We start from the raw sequence: 15,000 nt of genomic DNA, 5'->3' as shown, positions 1-15,000 counted from the left end.
AGTACGGAGGGAACAGCGCGGCTAAGGGCTCGAAACAAACCCTGAACCGCGCCAAGTACGAAAGGAACGGCGCGCAGTAGGGGTTTAAAACAAAGCTGGTCCCAAAACCGCGCCAAGTACGAAAGGAACAGCGCGGTCGAGACTCGGAAGAAAAAGCTTTCAAAGTGTCGTAGCACGATGCACACTGCTGTTCGTGTGGAACAAACGTGACTACCGTGCTGTACGGTGGAGTTCTGTGCGCAAAAGCGGCGGGTGTGTTTCTAAGCACCACAGCGTTGTGTCAAAAAAGAGGTGCCTGAGAGAAACGCATGCGACTGCCGTGCTTTGCGGCATAGCACCGTGCGCAAAAACGGTGCGCATGCAAGAGGTGTCAGAGCTAGCGAACTTTTGCCACGAGCAACAGGTCACTAAAAGCCTATAGATGACGGTGTTGGAGGAAAAGAAAAATATCGAGAAAGCACTGCGGTGTGCCGTGCGTAGGGACGGGCGCGCGTGCCACATGCCGCCGAAATATGGGTGTCGGAGAAAACAGAGTGCCGCGCGTAACGAGGGGCGCGCGTGTTACAGAGAGATATGCCCAAACGCATGAAAGTGTACGCAGGTGTCCTAAGGCAGTTTTTTTTTTTCCTCATTTTGATGTCGCCCCGGCTGACGTGGTTTTCGTTTTTCCGTGCCGCCCCGGCTGACGCGGTTTTCGTTTTTCCGTGCCGCCCCGGCTGACGCAGTTTTTGCGCCGCCCCGGCTGACGCGGTTTTCGCGCCGCCCCGGCTGACGCGGTTCCGACTTTGCACTTTTTGGCTCACCCCGGCTGGCGGCCCACTCACTCGATCGCCAGGTCTGTTTGCCCCGGTGGTTCCACCGCCAGGCTTAAGCGCGAACTTTTTTTGTTTGTTTTCTTTTGATTAAGCGCAAGCTTTTTTCTTTGTTTTCTTTTGATTAAGCGCGGGCTTTTTTCTTTGTTTTTTTTGCATTCGCCCCGGCAGACGCGGTTTTTGCGCCGCCCCGGCTGACGCGGTTTTTGCCGCCCCGGCTGACGCAGTTCGGACTTAGCACTTTTCGGCTGTGCCTGGCTGGCGGCCCACTCACTCGATCGCCATGTCTGTTTGCCACAGTTTTCCCGGTGGTGCCGCACCCGGGCTCGCCCCGGCTGACGCGGTTTCGTGCCGCCCCGGCAGACGCGGTTTTCGCGCCGCCCCGGCTGACGCGGTTTCGTGCCGCCCCGGCAGACGCGGTTTTTTGCCGCCCCGGCTGACGCAGTTCGGACTTGGCACTTTTTGGCTGAGCCTTGCTGGCGGCCCACTCACTCGATCGCCATGTCTGTTTGCCACAGTTTTCCCGGTGGTGCCGCACCCGGGCTCGCCCCGGCAGACGCGTTTTTTTTTTCTTTCGCCCCGGCTGACGCAGTTTTCGCGCCGCCCCGGCAGACGCGGTTTTCGCGCCGCCCCGGCAGACGCGGTTTTTTGCGCCGCCCCGGCTGACGCAGTTCGGACTTGGCACTTTTTGGCTGAGCCTGGCTGGCGGCCCACTCACTCGATCGCCATGTCTGTTTGCCACAGTTTTCCCGGTGGTGCCGCACCCGGGCTCGCCCCGGCTGACGCAGTTTTCGCGCCGCCCCGGCTGACGCGGTTTCGTGCCGCCCCGGCAGACGCGGTTTTTTGCGCCGCCCCGGCTGACGCGGTTTTTTGCCGCCCCGGCTGACGCAGTTCGGACTTGGCACTTTTCGGCTGTGCCTGGCTGGCGGCCCACTCACTCGATCGCCATGTCTGTTTGCCACAGTTTTCCCGGTGGTGCCGCACCCGGGCTCGCCCCGGCAGACGCGTTTTTTTTTTTCTTTCGCCCCGGCTGACGCAGTTTTCGCGCCGCCCCGGCTGACGCGGTTTCGTGCCGCCCCGGCAGACGCGGTTTTTTGCGCCGCCCCGGCTGACGCGGTTTTTGCCGCCCCGGCTGACGCAGTTCGGACTTAGCACTTTTTGGCTGAGCCTGGCTGGTGGCCCACTCACTCGATCGCCATGTCTGTTAGCCACAGTTTTCCCGGTGGTGCCGCACCCGGGCTCGCCCCGGCTGACGCAGTTTTCGCGCCGCCCCGGCTGACGCGGTTTCGTGCCGCCCCGGCAGACGCGGTTTTCGCGCCGCCCCGGCTGACGCGGTTTTTGCCGCCCCGGCTGACGCAGTTCGGACTTAGCACTTTTCGGCTGTGCCTGGCTGGCGGCCCACTCACTCGATCGCCATGTCTGTTTGCCACAGTTTTCCCGGTGGTGCCGCACCCGGGCTCGCCCCGGCTGACGCAGTTTTCGCGCCGCCCCGGCTGACGCGGTTTCGTGCCGCCCCGGCAGACGCGGTTTTCGCGCCGCCCCGGCTGACGCGGTTTCGTGCCGCCCCGGCAGACGCGGTTTTTTGCCGCCCCAGCTGACGCAGTTCGGACTTAGCACTTTTTGGCTGAGCCTTGCTGGCGGCCCACTCACTCGATCGCCATGTCTGTTTGCCACAGTTTTCCCGGTGGTGCCGCACCCGGGCTCGCCCCGGCAGACGCGTTTTTTTTTTTCTTTCGCCCCGGCTGACGCAGTTTTCGCGCCGCCCCGGCAGACGCGGTTTTCGCGCCGCCCCGGCAGACGCGGTTTTTTGCGCCGCCCCGGCTGACGCGGTTTTTTGCCGCCCCGGCTGACGCAGTTCGGACTTGGCACTTTTTGGCTGAGCCTGGCTGGCGGCCCACTCACTCGATCGCCATGTCTGTTTGCCACAGTTTTCCCGGTGGTGCCGCACCCGGGCTCGCCCCGGCTGACGCAGTTTTCGCGCCGCCCCGGCTGACGCGGTTTCGTGCCGCCCCGGCAGACGCGGTTTTTTGCGCCGCCCCGGCTGACGCGGTTTTTTGCCGCCCCGGCTGACGCAGTTCGGACTTGGCACTTTTCGGCTGTGCCTGGCTGGCGGCCCACTCACTCGATCGCCATGTCTGTTTGCCACAGTTTTCCCGGTGGTGCCGCACCCGGGCTCGCCCCGGCAGACGCGTTTTTTTTTTTTCTTTCGCCCCGGCTGACGCAGTTTTCGCGCCGCCCCGGCTGACGCGGTTTCGTGCCGCCCCGGCAGACGCGGTTTTTTGCGCCGCCCCGGCTGACGCGGTTTTTGCCGCCCCGGCTGACGCAGTTCGGACTTAGCACTTTTTGGCTGAGCCTGGCTGGTGGCCCACTCACTCGATCGCCATGTCTGTTAGCCACAGTTTTCCCGGTGGTGCCGCACCCGGGCTCGCCCCGGCTGACGCAGTTTTCGCGCCGCCCCGGCTGACGCGGTTTCGTGCCGCCCCGGCAGACGCGGTTTTCGCGCCGCCCCGGCTGACGCGGTTTTTGCCGCCCCGGCTGACGCAGTTCGGACTTAGCACTTTTCGGCTGTGCCTGGCTGGCGGCCCACTCACTCGATCGCCATGTCTGTTTGCCACAGTTTTCCCGGTGGTGCCGCACCCGGGCTCGCCCCGGCTGACGCAGTTTTCGCGCCGCCCCGGCTGACGCGGTTTCGTGCCGCCCCGGCAGACGCGGTTTTCGCGCCGCCCCGGCTGACGCGGTTTCGTGCCGCCCCGGCAGACGCGGTTTTTTGCCGCCCCGGCTGACGCAGTTCGGACTTGGCACTTTTTGGCTGAGCCTTGCTGGCGGCCCACTCACTCGATCGCCATGTCTGTTTGCCACAGTTTTCCCGGTGGTGCCGCACCCGGGCTCGCCCCGGCAGACGCGTTTTTTTTTTTCTTTCGCCCCGGCTGACGCAGTTTTCGCGCCGCCCCGGCAGACGCGGTTTTCGCGCCGCCCCGGCAGACGCGGTTTTTTGCGCCGCCCCGGCTGACGCAGTTCGGACTTGGCACTTTTTGGCTGAGCCTGGCTGGCGGCCCACTCACTCGATCGCCATGTCTGTTTGCCACAGTTTTCCCGGTGGTGCCGCACCCGGGCTCGCCCCGGCTGACGCAGTTTTCGCGCCGCCCCGGCTGACGCGGTTTCGTGCCGCCCCGGCAGACGCGGTTTTTTGCGCCGCCCCGGCTGACGCGGTTTTTTGCCGCCCCGGCTGACGCAGTTCGGACTTGGCACTTTTCGGCTGTGCCTGGCTGGCGGCCCACTCACTCGATCGCCATGTCTGTTTGCCACAGTTTTCCCGGTGGTGCCGCACCCGGGCTCGCCCCGGCAGACGCGTTTTTTTTTTTCTTTCGCCCCGGCTGACGCAGTTTTCGCGCCGCCCCGGCTGACGCGGTTTCGTGCCGCCCCGGCAGACGCAGTTTTTTGCGCCGCCCCGGCTGACGCGGTTTTTGCCGCCCCGGCTGACGCAGTTCGGACTTAGCACTTTTTGGCTGAGCCTGGCTGGTGGCCCACTCACTCGATCGCCATGTCTGTTAGCCACAGTTTTCCCGGTGGTGCCGCACCCGGGCTCGCCCCGGCTGACGCAGTTTTCGCGCCGCCCCGGCTGACGCGGTTTTTGCCGCCCCGGCTGACGCAGTTCGGACTTAGCACTTTTCGGCTGTGCCTGGCTGGCGGCCCACTCACTCGATCGCCATGTCTGTTTGCCACAGTTTTCCCGGTGGTGCCGCACCCGGGCTCGCCCCGGCTGACGCAGTTTTCGCGCCGCCCCGGCTGACGCGGTTTCGTGCCGCCCCGGCAGACGCGGTTTTCGCGCCGCCCCGGCTGACGCGGTTTCGTGCCGCCCCGGCAGACGCGGTTTTTTGCCGCCCCAGCTGACGCAGTTCGGACTTAGCACTTTTTGGCTGAGCCTTGCTGGCGGCCCACTCACTCGATCGCCATGTCTGTTTGCCACAGTTTTCCCGGTGGTGCCGCACCCGGGCTCGCCCCGGCAGACGCGTTTTTTTTTTTCTTTCGCCCCGGCTGACGCAGTTTTCGCGCCGCCCCGGCAGACGCGGTTTTCGCGCCGCCCCGGCAGACGCGGTTTTTTGCGCCGCCCCGGCTGACGCGGTTTTTTGCCGCCCCGGCTGACGCAGTTCGGACTTGGCACTTTTTGGCTGAGCCTGGCTGGCGGCCCACTCACTCGATCGCCATGTCTGTTTGCCACAGTTTTCCCGGTGGTGCCGCACCCGGGCTCGCCCCGGCTGACGCAGTTTTCGCGCCGCCCCGGCTGACGCGGTTTCGTGCCGCCCCGGCAGACGCGGTTTTTTGCGCCGCCCCGGCTGACGCGGTTTTTTGCCGCCCCGGCTGACACGGTTCGGACTTTGCACTTTTCGGCTGTGCCTGGCTGGCGGCCCACTCACTCGATCGCCATGTCTGTTTGCCACAGTTTTCCCGGTGGTGCCGCACCCGGGCTCGCCCCGGCAGACGCGTTTTTTTTTTTTTCTTTCGCCCCGGCTGACGCAGTTTTCGCGCCGCCCCGGCTGACGCGGTTTCGTGCCGCCCCGGCAGACGCGGTTTTTTGCGCCGCCCCGGCTGACGTGGTTTTTGCCGCCCCGGCTGACGCAGTTCGGACTTTGCACTTTTTGGCTGAGCCTGGCTGGCGGCCCACTCACTCGATCGCCATGTCTGTTTGCCACAGTTTTCCCGGTGGTGCCGCACCCGGGCTCGCCCCGGCAGACGCGTTTTTTTTTTTCCTTCGCCCCGGCAGACGTGGTTCCCCCCCCCCCTCCGTCTTTCTTTTTGTTTTTTTTTCGCCGCGGCTGAAGTGGATTTTTCGGTGCCTCGACGCCCCGGTAGTCGCGGTTTTTCCGTTTCCGCACGGCCCCGGCTGACGCTGCTCGGTCACAGTCGCCTTTTGTGGTGATTGCAGACTTCTTGAGCGCGGGTGTTTTTTTTTTTTGTTGTTGTTGTTGTTTTATTACGCATTCGCTCCAGCAGACGCTGTTTAGACTTTTTGTTTCCTCTTTTATCCTGCGACGAGGTGACGAGGTTTATTCGGTGCCCCGCCGCCCCGGCTGAAGTGATTTTTCCTGTCCCGTGCCGCCCCGGCTGACGCGGTTGGGACTTCGCGTTTGTTCGGCCGCCACGGGTTTTGGCGCACTCGCTCGGTTGCTTGTTGTTGCCACTTGTTGCGAACCCAGGTTTCTTGAGCGAGCGCGGGCGTTTTTTCTTCCTTTCTTTCTTTGTTCTATGTGTTAGCGAATCGGCCTTTAATATCACACGAGGACTCACAACCAACAATTTTCAGTTTGAAGTGTAAAAAATCTGCAGGTGTTGACGTAACTGACTTGCCCCGTACCCTTGAGTACATCCATGAAGTTCTCGTAGTACTACTAAATCGCATTATTCCAAGTGGAGAAATTCCCATAAACTTGCAAACCTCTACACGAAAATCGGTGCGCGTGATAAAGTTGAAAATTATCGTCCGATATCAAATGTGCCTTCTATAACACAAATTCTAGGAAAAAAAAAAAAAAACACTTGTTCGCCGTTTTCTGCGCCGTGACTGGCAGCACTCCGGCGAAGCGAAACGGGGTCGATTCGAGCACGATATCGGCGTCTTTCGACGTGCTCGCCGGCGACCGTCGCACGAGTACGTCGCACGAGCGCGTCTGCCGGGGCGCCGTTTGCGAAGCCGACGCAAAAGTGGGAACCGCCGCTCGGATGATCGCCGCTTTCGGCAGAGTGAGTGTTGGCACTCCGGGGAAGCGAAACAGCGTGAATGCGCCCACGAAATCGGCGTATTTTGAAGTGCCCGCCGGCGACCGTCGCACGAGTACGGTAAACCGCGTCAGCCGGGGCGTAGTTCGGGACGCCGACGAAAAAGTGGGAAGCGCAACTCGGATCTTCGCCGTTTTTGCAGGAGTGAGTGGCGGCCCTCCTGCGAGACCAAGAAGCATCGATTCGTGCACGAATTCGGCGCCTTTCGACGTGATCGCCGGCGACCGTCGCTCGAGTAGGGCAAACCGCGTCTGCCGGGGCGGGCTTCGGGACGCCGATGCGAAAGTGGGAAACGCTGCTCGGATGTTCGCCGTTTTTGGCCGAGTGAGTGCTGGCACACGGGCGAAGCCAAACGGGGCCGATTACGGCACGATATCGGCGTCTTTCGACGTGCCCGCCGGCGACCGTCGCACGAGTACGGTAAACCGCGTGAGCCCGGGCGGAGTTCGGGACGCCGATGCGAAAGTGGAGAACGCCGCTCGGATCTTCGCCGTTTTTGGAGGAGTGAGTGGCGGCACTCCGGAGATTCCAAGGAGCGCCAATTAGCGCACGATATCGGCGTCTTTCGACGCGCTCGCCGGCGACCGTCGCACGAGTAGGGCAAACCGCGTCTGCCGGGGCGGGGTTTACGACGCCGACGCAAAAGTGGGAACCGCCGCTCGGATGTTGGCCGTTTTTGGCAGAGTGAGTGCTGGCACTCCGGCGACGCGAAAGAGCGCGAATGCGCCCACGAAAGTGGCGTATTTGGACGTGCGTGACGGCGACCGCTGCAGGAGTACGAAAAACCACGTCAGCCGGGGCGAGCGACACACGGCGGTCTGGGTGCTTATCGCTGCTATTATAGGGGCACCCCGGCAGACGCAGAAAAAAAAAAAAAATTTTCGACCTTCTTTTTTGCTGGTCGAGCTCGGGTAACCCAGGTCGCAATGGGAGCCGCGCACGAAAGCGGCGTCGCGAGACGCGTTCGCGGTCGCTAGTCGCACGAGCTCGGCAACCGCGTCAGCCGGCGCGGAGTTCGGGATGCCGACGGCTAAGTGGGTACCGCTGCTCGGATGTTCGCCGTTTTTGGCCGAGTGAGTGCTGGCACTCCGGTGAAGCCAAGGAGCGCCAATTCGTGCACGATATCGGCGTCTTTCGACGTGCCCGCCGGCCACCGCCGCACGAGTACGGCAAACCGCGTCTGCCGGGGCGGGGTTCGCGACGCGTACGCAATAGTGGGAACCGTCGCTCGGATGTTCGTCGTCTTTGGCCGAGCGAGTGCTGGCACTCCGGCGAAGCGAAACGGGGCCGATTCGGGCACGATATCGGCGTATTTCGACGTGCTCGCCGGCGACCGTCGCACGAGTACGGCAAAGCGCGTCTGCCGGGGCGAGGTTTGCGACGCCGACGAAAAAGTGGGAAGCGCCGCTCGGATCTTCGCCGTTTTTGCAGGAGTGAGTGGCGGCCCTCCTGCGAGACCAAGAAGCATCGACTCGCGCACGATATCGGTGTCTTTCGACGTGCCCGCCGGCCACCGCCGCACGAGTACGGCAAACCGCGTATGCCGGGGCGGGGTTGGCGACGCCGACGCAAAAGTGGGAACCGCCACTAGGATGTTCGCCGTTTTTGGCAGAGTGAGTGCTGGCACTCCGGCGAAGCGAAAGAGCGCGAATGCGCCCACGAAAGTGGCGTGTTTGGACGTGCTTGACGACGACCACCGCAGGAAAACGAAAAACCACGTCAGCCGGGGCGAGCGACCCATGGCGGTCTGGGTGCTTATCGCTGCTATTATAGGGGCACCCCGGCAGACGCAAAAAAAAAAAAAAAAATTTTTTTCGACATTCTTTTTTGCTCGTCGACCTCGGGTGACCCAGGTCGCAGTGGGAGCCGCGCACGAAAGCGGCGTCGCGAGACGGCTTCGCGGTCGCTAGTCGCACGAGCTCGGCAACCGCGTCTGCCGGGGCGGAGTTCGGGACGCCGACGGCTAAGTGGGAACCGCCGCTCGGATGTTCGCCGTTTGTGGCCGAGTGAGTGCTGGCACTCCGGCGAAGCCAAACGGGGCCGATTCCGGCACGATATCGGCGTCTTTCTACGTGCTCGCCGGCGACCGTCGCACGAGTACGGCAAAGTGCGTCTGCCGGGGCGGGGTTTGCGACGCGTACGCAATAGTGAGAACCGTCGCTCGGATGTTCGTCGTCTTTCGCCGAGCCAGTGCTGGCAATCCGGCGAAGCCGAACGGAGCCGATTCGGGCACGATATCGGCGTCTTTCCACGTGCTCGCCGGCGACCGTCGCACGAGTACGGTAAACCGCGTCAGCCGGGGCGGAGTTCGGGACGCCGATGCGAAAGTGGGAAGCGCCGCTCGGATCTTCGCCGTTTTTGGAGGAGTCAGTGGCGGCACTCCGGTGAAGCCAAGGTGCGCCAATTCGCGCACGATATCGGCGTCTTTCGACGTGCCCGCCGGCCACCGTCGCACGAGTACGGCAAACCTCGTCTGCCGGGGCGGGGTTTGCGACGCCGACGCAAAAGTGGGAACCGCCGCTCGGATGTTCGCCGTTTTTGGCAGAGTGAGTGCTGGCACTCCGGCGAAGCGAAAGAGCGCGAATGCGCCCACGAAAGTGGCGTGTTTGGACGTGCTTGACGACGACCACCGCAGGAAAACGAAAAACCACGTCAGCCGGGGCGAGCGACCCATGGCGGTCTGGGTGCTTATCGCTGCTATTATAGGGGCACCCCGGCAGACGCAAAAAAAAAAAAAAATTTTTTTCGACATTCTTTTTTGCTCGTCGACCTCGGGTGACCCAGGTCGCAGTGGGAGCCGCGCACGAAAGCGGCGTCGCGAGACGGCTTCGCGGTCGCTAGTCGCACGAGCTCGGCAACCGCGTCTGCCGGGGCGGAGTTCGGGACGCCGACGGCTAAGTGGGAACCGCCGCTCGGATGTTCGCCGTTTGTGGCCGAGTGAGTGCTGGCACTCCGGCGAAGCCAAACGGGGCCGATTCCGGCACGATATCGGCGTCTTTCTACGTGCTCGCCGGCGACCGTCGCACGAGTACGGCAAAGTGCGTCTGCCGGGGCGGGGTTTGCGACGCGTACGCAATAGTGAGAACCGTCGCTCGGATGTTCGTCGTCTTTCGCCGAGCCAGTGCTGGCACTCCGGCGAAGCCGAACGGAGCCGATTCGGGCACGATATCGGCGTCTTTCCACGTGCTCGCCGGCGACCGTCGCACGAGTACGGTAAACCGCGTCAGCCGGGGCGGAGTTCGGGACGCCGATGCGAAAGTGGGAAGCGCCGCTCGGATCTTCGCCGTTTTTGGAGGAGTCAGTGGCGGCACTCCGGTGAAGCCAAGGTGCGCCAATTCGCGCACGATATCGGCGTCTTTCGACGTGCCCGCCGGCCACCGTCGCACGAGTACGGCAAACCTCGTCTGCCGGGGCGGGGTTTGCGACGCCGACGCAAAAGTGGGAACCGCCGCTCGGATGTTCGCCGTTTTTGGCAGAGTGAGTGCTGGCACTCCGGCGAAGCGAAAGAGCGTGAATGCGCCCACGAAAGTAGCGTATTTGGACGTGCTTGACGGCGACCGCCGCAGGAGTACGAAAAACCACGTCAGCCGGGGCGAGCGACCCACGGCGGTCTGGGTGCTTATCGCTGCTATTATAGGGGCACCCCGGCAGACGCAGAAAGAAAAAAAAAATGGGGACATGGCGTGCGTCACCGTGCGGCTTCGCAGCGTTGCCGAAGTCGCCGAGCCCTTCGACTGAGCCGAACGGCGGACAGGGAACGTTGGTCGGCCGTTCTAACCTGTCGGTGCCACGCCGAGACGTCGTTAAGGAAAACCGCGTCGTGGGCCTCTACGACGCCGTCGAGTCGTTGTACGTTTGGTGTCCAGCGTGTCGGCGGCGAGTAGCGGACACGTCGTTCACGACTTCGGTCTTTCGCAGTCGACGCGAACTTGCGGAGAGTCGTGGTGCCTCACGTTTTCGGCAGAAACCGCGGCGGAATTTTCCCGTGCGTGCGCGCACGACCTCGGTGCTGTGCCGTCAGCGTAGTGTTGCACAAACTCGTGGCCTACCCAAGGTGCGGTACGTTTGCGGCCGTATCCTCGGTGGGAATTTCGTGAGTAGGGTCGCAAATTCTACGACCTCGGCGGGTTTGAGAGCGACGTAGACTTGTGGCACGCTCAACATGCCACACGTTTCGGGGCACACCCGCGGTGAAATTTTCTCGAGTACGCTCGTATTAGGGCCCAAGGAGGTCTGGGTACTTATCGCTGCTATTATGTGGGGGTTCTCGTGAGCGGCGTACGCGAAAGCGACCGGGTGTCTGATATGCGGCGGGCTTCGGCCTCGTCAAGCGTGTCCTCGGGTCTGCTCCAGGGGAATCCACGGCAGTCGTCTGCAGCCTCATCCGCTTGATGCGTTAGGGGCTGGTTGTCGGACGGTGCCGTTTTACCACGATATCGAGGTGTGTTCCGTGTCGTCCTCGGGCGATTCAGATGCGAAAGCGCCGAAGACGCGGGCGTGACCCGTCGTCTGGCGGCTTTGCAGTCTCGGCTCCGTTGCTAGTTCCGGCCGGTCCACCGACAGTGCAGCGGGCTTGGGCAACCCGCACGGCGCGACCGAGTCGATGCAACGAAAAAGAGCGAGCATGAACGTGCTTCTTGCCGCACGGCTCCCACTCGTCTTTCGGGAAGGTTGTGCCGTAGCGAGCTCGAACGCCGTCATCTCGGAGTGCAAAATAAGCGTGTTGGGGCGCCTGAAGGTGGCCTCCGCCGCACACAGACTGCGTCCGGCCCGCCGAGGGCGAGGACGGACGCGCAGTCGAACGATTACCTGGTTGATCCTGCCAGTAATCATATGCTTGTCTCAAAGATTAAGCCATGCATGTCTAAGTACATGCCGAAATAAGGCGAAACCGCGAATGGCTCATTAAATCAGTTATGGTTCCTTAGATCGTTTCTTCCTACTTGGATAACTGTGGCAATTCTAGAGCTAATACATGCAGTGAGCCTGGAGCCCTTTGGGTAACGGGTGCTTTTATTAGACCAAGATCGATCGGGTTTCGGCCCGTATTGTGTGGTGACTCTGGATAACTTTGTGCTGATCGCATGGCCACGAGCCGGCGACGTTTCTTTCAAGTGTCTGCCTTATCAACTTTCGATGGTAGGTTACTTGCTTACCATGGTTGTTACGGGTAACGGAGAATCAGGGTTCGATTCCGGAGAGGGAGCCTGAGAAACGGCTACCACATCCAAGGAAGGCAGCAGGCGCGCAAATTACCCACTCCCGGCACGGGGAGGTAGTGACGAAAAATAACAATACGGGACTCTTTTGAGGCCCCGTAATTGAAATGAGTACACTCTAAATCCTTTAACGAGGATCAATTGGAGGGCAAGTCTGGTGCCAGCAGCCGCGGTAATTCCAGCTCCAATAGCGTATACTAAAGCTGCTGCGGTTAAAAAGCTCGTAGTTGGATCTCAGTTCCAGACGAGTAGTGCATCTACCCGATGCGACGGCTCGGACTGAACATCATGCCGGTTCTTTCTTGGTGCACTTCATTGTGTGCCTCGAGATGGCCGGTGCTTTTACTTTGAAAAAATTAGAGTGCTCAACGCAGGCGAGTCGCCTGAATAAACTTGCATGGAATAATAGAACAAGACCTCGTTTCTGTTCTGTTGGTTTTTGGAATACGAGGTAATGATTAAGAGGGACGGACGGGGGCATTCGTATTGCGGCGCTAGAGGTGAAATTCTTGGACCGTCGCAAGACGAACTACTGCGAAAGCATTTGCCAAGAATGTTTTCATTGATCAAGAACGAAAGTCAGAGGTTCGAAGGCGATCAGATACCGCCCTAGTTCTGACCATAAACGATGCCAACCAGCGATCCGCCTGAGTTACTCAAATGACTCGGCGGGCAGCTTCCGGGAAACCAAAGTATTTGGGTTCCGGGGGAAGTATGGTTGCAAAGCTGAAACTTAAAGGAATTGACGGAAGGGCACCACCAGGAGTGGAGCCTGCGGCTTAATTTGACTCAACACGGGAAAACTTACCCGGCCCGGACACTGGGAGGATTGACAGATTGAGAGCTCTTTCTTGATTCGGTGGATGGTGGTGCATGGCCGTTCTTAGTTGGTGGAGCGATTTGTCTGGTTAATTCCGATAACGAACGAGACTCTAGCCTATTAAATAGGTGCGGGGTTCCCAGCACCTTACAACCTTCTTAGAGGGACAAGCGGCTCCTAGCCGCACGAAACAGAGCAATAACAGGTCTGTGATGCCCTTAGATGTCCGGGGCCGCACGCGCGCTACACTGAAGGAAGCAGCGTGTCTTTATCCCTGTCTGAAAAGACTGGGTAACCCGTGGAACTTCTTTCGTGATTGGGATAGGGGCTTGCAATTGTTCCCCTTGAACGAGGAATTCCCAGTAAGCGCGAGTCATAAGCTCGCGTTGATTACGTCCCTGCCCTTTGTACACACCGCCCGTCGCTACTACCGATTGAATGATTTAGTGAGGTCTTCGGACCGATGTCCGGCGCGGCCTTTCGGTTGCGCCGGTCTGTTGGAAAGATGACCAAACTTGATCATTTAGAGGAAGTAAAAGTCGTAACAAGGTTTCCGTAGGTGAACCTGCGGAAGGATCATTAACGGATTGTGAAGGGTGAGCGCCTCAGCTGCGTCTGCGCCCGACACTTTCTGCCGCTGACCCCGTTTGGACGCGGGGTCGGCTTTTCCCCACGGGGCTGCCTGAATGTGGAGCGGCACCCCGTGACAAATTGTTGCGCCCAGCGGACGCCAACACCGCGACCTTGGACGGTCGGCCAGGTGGCGGACGCGGGTACAAACGGCGCAACGCACTCATAGGTCGGCTTTCGACCCGCCACTGCACCGTGGCTCGAAGCGCTCGAAATGCGCGACCCGACCGCTGCGGGACCGCCTAGTACTGTAAACAGGAGCGGCGGAGCGCGAACGGCGAGTCGTGGTTACGTCGGTAGAAGGCGAGGCTGCGCGTTCCCGAAACGCCAGCCGAGTGCCCTCCCGACCGTTCGAGCGTGCAAGAACGAGACCCGACAATCGCGCGGCGACTGCCAAGTACGAGAGGAACGGCACAAGCGTCGGCGGTCGGTCAAGGAACTGGCGATGTGACGGGTCCGCTGTGCACCAGTGCATACCGTCCCGCCGTCCGCGGCAAGCGCCTCCGCGTCCTCGGGTGACGGAGGCTGCCGGTCGGTTCTTGCAGGCGAGGGATCTCGCTGGCACCGGTTCGCGTTGACGCGCGGCCGGTCATGGCACGGCGATGCGACGGCCGAGGTGCGCAGTACTCGATGGAGGAACCGCACGCTCCGATGACCGTCCCGCCCTCCGCGGCGTATGCGTACCGACCGTAATGGTTGCAGCAGCGCCGGCCGGCTTTTGAATTCGCCACACGAAACACGGTGCGAGATCGCGGTTAGGGGAGCGTCGACGTTGCCAGGCGTTTTGCTTGCTGCCGAGGGAAAGGCGGCACGGCCACGTCGCGCTCGTCGCGATTAGCGGGTCTGCGCGCTTTGGGAAGGTGCCGCAACGACTTGCCGAAAGAGGAAGCACGGAAGAACGAGGGACTTGGACGTCCCGACAATTGAACGCACTTGCGGCCAGGCCCTTGCTGGCTTCGTTCTTCCGCCTCGAGTAGGCTCGTACGCGGCTCCGGCGCCGAAAGTGGTCCTTGGCACCGACTTCGGTGGACGTGGGAAGTGCCGCGCAAGTACGGCGCGCCTGGCTCCACCTGTTGGCTAAAGTAGGCAGCCGGATCGGCATTTTGGTGTGCGGTGGCAAACCGTGGATGCGAAAAAAGCTTGTGCGATTTCGTGGAACAAAAAGCGGGGGTCCCCCTTTTTATGCGGAGGAGACCGACCCGCCCGCCGTGGTGAACCGCGACGCCACGGTAAAAACGGGAGAGGCTTGTCGATGGGACCGTGCATCCCGCGCTCCACGGAGGCCGGGAGGCGGCCGCCCGAGGAAATGTGTAGCCGTCGAGGCCCGCATCTGCGTGCACTCTTATCCAAATGGGTGTACCGCAGGCATTTTCTGGTTAGGCGGGCCAATGAGAGCGAGCACACAACGATACCTACGGGTCCGGCTTGGAGAACCGGCTTCGACGCCTCCCGAGTATTTATAGAGGGGTGGACCACGAAAGCACTCGCAAGTAGCGGAAGCGAAACGCCGTCCGAAACACACCGTTTGCTCGATTTGCGGCAGCCGAAAAAGGCGCGGCAGAGTTTTGGAGTCCAAGCGTGCGCTGAAAAGCGCCCTTCTTGGCCACTGTTTGGCCGAGTGCCAGAAACGTTTGGTTTTGACTGTACGGAATTGAACAAACACTTTTTCACGACTCTAAGCGGTGGATCACTCGGTTCTCGGGTCGATGAAGAACGCAGCCAGCTGCGAGACTTGGTGTGAATT

The 15,000-nt window shown here is 61.4% G+C and overlaps 1 long non-coding RNA gene and 2 other non-coding genes across 3 annotated transcripts in view; 2 read left to right on the top strand and 1 right to left on the bottom strand.

The window, feature by feature from the left end:
* The window catches only part of LOC142792748 (uncharacterized), a 58,995-nt gene that overhangs the window by 21,188 nt on the left and 22,807 nt on the right, over positions 1-15,000 (bottom strand). The window lies entirely within an intron of this gene.
* On the top strand, positions 11,394-13,208 carry LOC142792764 (small subunit ribosomal RNA). The gene has a single exon (XR_012891186.1). It is a non-coding gene; the product is annotated as a small subunit ribosomal RNA (ribosomal RNA).
* Positions 14,928-15,000, top strand: part of LOC142792750 (5.8S ribosomal RNA) — a 153-nt gene continuing 80 nt past the window's right edge. Inside the window, exon 1 of the ribosomal RNA XR_012891173.1 lies at positions 14,928-15,000. This exon is cut by the window's right edge and continues 80 nt beyond it. This is a non-coding gene — a ribosomal RNA (5.8S ribosomal RNA).

The sequence above is a fragment of the Rhipicephalus microplus genome, unplaced genomic scaffold (genome assembly GCF_043290135.1).
Source record: "Rhipicephalus microplus isolate Deutch F79 unplaced genomic scaffold, USDA_Rmic scaffold_244, whole genome shotgun sequence".
NCBI classification, from domain to species: domain Eukaryota; kingdom Metazoa; phylum Arthropoda; class Arachnida; order Ixodida; family Ixodidae; genus Rhipicephalus; species Rhipicephalus microplus.
The sequence above is the reverse complement of the archived record's forward strand: the minus strand, read 5'-3'. Positions and strand labels throughout refer to the sequence as shown.